The following is a 6,083-nucleotide window of genomic DNA, read 5'->3' on the forward strand; positions in this document are numbered from 1 at the left end:
AAGCAACCAATCAATTTGCAGACTTGAAACCTCACTATGCTAGTTAGGACAGTTTATAGCCCACAACATCAAAAATGTTTACTGTAAAAGAGCCACCATTACAGGAAAAAGCATGACAGGCCCTGTTTTACAGTATCAAGGAAACGAGAAAGAGCCAAAGAGACTTAGAGACACAAGGAGAGTGTGAGAAAGTCCAAATTACCAATAGCAGGAATGAAAAGGAGGATTATCCTACAAATCCTACAAGACGTTATGAACAACTTCATGAGAATAATTTAAAATGTTAGGGAAATGGACAAATTTCTACATAAACAGAACTTATCAAAACTTACCAAGAAGAATAGAAAATCTTACCAAGAAGAAAAACCATGTCTATTACAGAAATTGAATTTGCAAGTAAAAACCTTCTTACAAAGAAAACTCCAAGCCCAGATGGCCTCATTGATGACTTCTTCCATTTGTTTAAGGAAAAATAGCAATATTATAGAAATTCTTCCAGCGATAGAAAAGCTTATCTTTACAAGTTTTACAAGCCCAGCATAACCTTGATACAAAAACCTGACCAAAACATTACAAGAAAGAAAAATTACAGGCAAATGTACATATACATTACAGTTACTTTTGGATGATGTATTTCACAATTAAAAATTTTAAAGACCTAAAAACAAAAACAGAAAGACAATTTCTTAGAAATAAAATACATAAATTTCCAAGTTAAAAGAATCCATCAAATACCCAGCCCAAAGAATGAAAAACTAAACAAGTATCAAAAAATTTCAGACTTGGGATAAAATGAAACTACCAGAGAGAAAAAAAGATGCCGTGTAAAGCATTCAAATCAAAATGGCACCAAATATCTTATGTGAGCAACAATAGATACTAGAAGACAATAAAAAATGATTCAAAAATTCTGAGAATGATTTCTATCGTAGAATTCTATGCCCAGGTAATTTACCATTTACCAAACAAGTGTGAAGCCACTCAAAAACTTAACCATGTATCTCTGATGCAACCTTTCTTAGGAAACGACTAGAGGACGTATCTCACCAAAAGTAGGCATTAGCCAAGAAATAGGAAGAATGGGATCCAGGAAATAGGGCTCCAAAGGAGAGAAGTCAGAGGAATTCCTAGGATGACACAGCAGGGTTAGAGAAACCATGTCGGATTACAACAGATGTGCAGAAGGCTCCAGCAGAGTCAGCACCAAGACAAGAACAGGGTAGATAAAAACTGGCTGAGGTGCCTGACTGTAAAAGCTGTTTTGACTGTTTTTGCAGGTTTGTAGAAAAGTTTGGGGAAGAACTATAAGGGAAATTAACCAAATGAAACAGGAGATAATTACTAATTTGGCTGGGGAATAGAAAAGCCTGTGGAAGAAAGGAAATTCAAGCATAGCCACTATATGCCTCAGCTGTAAATGTATTTGCATAGTTGTAATACTACTGAATACTCATTTAACCCCAAATTGTGAGAACTCAATTGGTAAATTGGAGATAGGAAAGGTATGGGGAACAGTGCACGTAAATGAATTAAATCACTAGCTTTCTTAGTAGGAAATTAGTAGGAAAGTCAGCAGATAAACCTAGAAGTAGTGGCATATAAGCTATTTTTTATAGCTTATATATATATATAGCTTTTACATATTTTATATATGTTGTTTAGAGGTAATTCTCAGAAGGAGCTAGAAGAACTGAAAGTGTTTGTCTAGAGTGGGATACTGGGTGATGGGGGGAGAGGTAGGACAAAGGACCGCTGCCTTGCATTAGAAGCTTTCTTCAGCACGTGCACTACTCTGATATAAATGAAAATTAGATTTAAAAAAAGAATGAGTGTACTTTTACTTCCACAAGTTAATAGATACCAGGATCAAGCCCAATTTCAATGGTAGAGAATTATGGAGCTTTTAGTAGATATATTTTGTTGAGAATCCTTTTTCTTCCTTTATTGATCCAGAATAAACCAAAGGCAGCTTTGTGTGAGAGAATTTTTGAGGAGAGGCCAAGAGTAATATATAGCTTTTTGAGAAAATAGTGTCTTCTGATTTTGAGCTATAGAGTTTAGGGTCATAATTTTTATTTGTATAAGATAATATATTGATAGCCAATTTTTATTTTATTTTATTTTATTTTATTTATTTATTTTTTTGTGAGGAAGATCAGCCCTGAGCTAACATCCATGCTAATCCTCCTCTTTTCTTTGCTGAGGAAGACCAGCTCTGAGCTAACATCTATTGCCAATCCTCCTCCTTTTTTCCCCCTAAAGCCCCAGTAGATAGTTGTATGTCATAGTTGCACATCCTTCTAGTTGCTGTATGTGGGATGCGGCCTCAGCATGGCCGGAGAAGCAGTGCCTCACTGCGCGCCCGGGATATGAACCCGGGCCGCCAGTAGCGGAGCACACGCACTTAACTGCTAAGCCATGGGGCCGGCCCCGATAGCCAATTTTTAAAAGCGAGGGTTTATGCTTGGAATTTGATTTTGCCTACTGGGTCAATTAATGTGTTCTGTATTATCTATAAAACAATAGTCCTAAATGGGGAAATAATGTTAAATGAATAAATATTGAGTACTTGACTTTCAACACTGCTGGATGGCACACGGTAGAGAAGAAGCAAGAACAGGATACATAAATAGCTGCTGTAGAATAAATTAGATGGAAGGACCAAGACAGAACAAATGTTTCGCAGATATTGAATTATGATCTAAAATAATACGATAAAGCCACCCAGAATGCAAAATAACCCTAATACCACAAACCAGCCTTATGTGTAGAAGTCAACACACACAACATGGAAGAGATATACAGATTCACATCTATTCTTTCAGTTACATTCACACAAACAGGCATCATCTTTGCACATGAAAAATAATCATACAAAGACAATGATGTGCATTTTCACCACATCTATTCAACATAGTGTCCAAAGCTCTTCCCAGAGCAACTAGGCAAGAAAAAGAAAGAAAAGATATCCAAATTGGAAAGGAGGAAGAAAAATTTTCTCTGTTTGCAGATGACATGACCTTAAATATAGAAAACTCTAACATTCCACCAAAAAAATCTGTTAAAGCTAATATATGAATTCAGCAAAGTTGGTGATACAAAATCAACACAGAAATCATTTATGTTTCTACAGATTAACAATGAACAATGGAAAAAGATACTAAGAAAACAATTCTATCTAAGATAGAATAAAATACTTAAGAATTTAACCAAGAATGCAAGAGACTGGTACTCTCAAAATTATAAAACATTGCTCAAGAAATTTAAGAAGATATAAATAAATGGAAAGATATCTCATGTTCATGGATACTTAATATCCATTGGATATTCAGTGTTCATAGGATACTTAATATTGTTAAGATGACAATACTACCCAAAGCACTCTACAGATTCAATACAATCTCTATCAAAATCTCAATAGTTTTTTTTTTTTATGAATGGGAAAACCCATCCTAAAACTCATATAAAATCTCAAAGGACTCAGAATAGCCAAAACAATCTTTAAAAAGAACTATGTTGGAAGACTCACACTAGATTTCAAAATTTACCACAAAGTTACCGTAATCAAAACAGTGTGGCACTGGCATATGAACAGACAAACAGATCAATGTAATACAATAGAGAGCCCAGAAATAAACCCTTGCATATATGGTCAGTTGATTTTTGATAAGGGTGCCAAGACCAAACAATGGAAAGGACAGTCTTTTCAACAAATTGTTCTGAAAAAACTGGACATCCACATGTAAAAAAAATGAAGTCGAGGGCCCGACCTGGTGGCTGAGTGGTTGAAGTTTTGCATGCTCTGCTTTGGCGGCCCAGGTTCATGGGTTTGGATCCTGGGTGCGGACCTACTCCACTCACCAGCCATGCTGTGGCAGCATCCCACACATAAAGTAGAAGAAGACTGGCACAGATGTTAGCTCAGGGCTAATCTTCCTCAAGCAAAAAAAAGAGGAAGATTGGCAACAGATGTTAGCTCAGCGTGACTCTTCCTCAGGAAAAAAAAAAAATTAAGTTGAACCCTTACTTTACACCACAGAAATTAACTAAAAATGGACCAAACACTTAAAAACTTGAAAATTAAAAGTATAAAACTCTTAGAAGAAAACATAAAGGAAAAGCTTCATGATATTGGATTTGGCAATGATTTTTAGAATATATCACCAAAAGCACAAGCAACAAAAGAAAAAAAAGATAAATCAGATCTTATCAAAATTAAAAACTTTTGTGCATCAAAGGACACTATCATGAGAGTAAAAAGGCAACCCACAGAACAGAGAAAATATTTGCAAATCATATAAGGATTAATATCCATATCCAGAATATATAAAGAACTCCAAAAACTCAACAACAAACCTAATTCAAAAATGTGCAAAGAACTTGAATAGACATTTCTCCAAAGAGTATATGCAAATGGCCAATAAGCACATGAAAAGATGTTCAACATCATTAGTCATTAGGGAAATGAAAGTCAAAATCACGAGATACCACTTCACCCATTAGAATAGATATTATCAAACAAATGGAAAGTAAGTGTTGGTGAGGATATGGAGAAATTGGAACCCAGGTATATTGCTGGTGGGAATGTAAAATGGTATGGTCTCTGTGGATAACAGTTTGGCAGTTCCTCAAGAAGTTAAACATAGAGCTACCATATGACCCAGCAATTCTGCTCCTAGGTATATACCCAAAAGAACTGAAAGCAGGGACTCAGAATTTGAATTTGAGTCCATATTGACATTAAATGTGTGAGGGATGGAAATTGGAAAGCTCTTTCTTATAGTAGAATGTCAACTAATAAATGTAGAATCATAGAGCTAGAAAATCACACTTTTGAAACCCCCATAGCAATAATTTATTCAGGCAATAGTTAATTCAAAGGATGCTAAAACTAGTGGGTGGAAGTTTGATGAGAAACAGATATTTAGTCTCAAAGTATCTCTCCATAAACTTATTCATTACAAAGGAAAAAAGAACTTTACAAGGAAGACATCTGGTAGGTGCCATCTTAACCAAGTGAGCCAAGTTATTACCATTACTAATGACACAAACCAACATTGTGTGCCTTCTGATGTGACACATTCGAAAGAAAACAACATCATTTATGTCATATTTCTGGAATAATGCATAACCTGAATCAAATCATCACAAAATATCAGGGAAAAACAGACTGAAAGGATATCTACAAAAGAAATAGTCTGTCATCTCCCAGAATGTCACTATCATAAAGACAAAGAAAGGCTGGGTAATTATTCTGATTAAAGGTGACTAAAGAGAGAGGAAAACTAAATGCAATGTGTGATCCTGCCATGAACCATGGATCAAGAAGAGAAATTGAATTGATATAAAGGACATTATTGAGGCAACTGGTGAAATTTGAACCCAGTCTTTAGATCACATAATACTATTATAGCAATGATAAATTTCTTGATTTTGATCATTGCTCTGTGGTGCTGTAAATGGATGGCCTTACAGTCAAGGGTAAAGGTAAGGGACACAGTGTCTGCAATTTACTATCAGATGATTCAGGAGAAAAAATTTTACAGATATCTACGTGGAGAGAGAGAGAGAAACAAGACGAGGGGTGTGTGAAGAGAGTAAAACAAACGTGCCACAACAATCGGTGAATCTGGGTGAAGAGTATACGGGAGTACTATGCACTATTATTGCAACTTGTCTGTAAATTTGAAATTGCTTCAAAATGAAAGTGTTTTTACAAGGGTATGAAAGATTTCCCATGAAAGTGTGCCATGTTCATGCTTCTGGAGAGTCTCTAGCTTTCAAGAGATTCTGATTTGTGAACACTCCCTTCAAAAAGGGTCAAGAGCAGCCCCTTTCCATTCATGAGTTGACATTTCTATGTTCAGTCATATCCCCTCATTCTTCTAAGTGAGATTTAAATTCAAATAGCAAAGATAAAAATCTCGTATCAAGCAAGACAGGAAGCCTTCCTGTTAGTCTGAGTATCAGAGAACAAAAAAGGTTTTAAGTAAAGCAGTAAAAACACTGCAAAAACTAATAGCTTTTGCTAAATTAGCAGTAAATGTTGTTCTTTCTTCAGTTTTTAAAACTCAATAGTTGCC

The sequence above is a fragment of the Diceros bicornis genome, chromosome 33 (assembly GCF_020826845.1).
Source record: "Diceros bicornis minor isolate mBicDic1 chromosome 33, mDicBic1.mat.cur, whole genome shotgun sequence".
Lineage (NCBI taxonomy): Eukaryota > Metazoa > Chordata > Mammalia > Perissodactyla > Rhinocerotidae > Diceros > Diceros bicornis.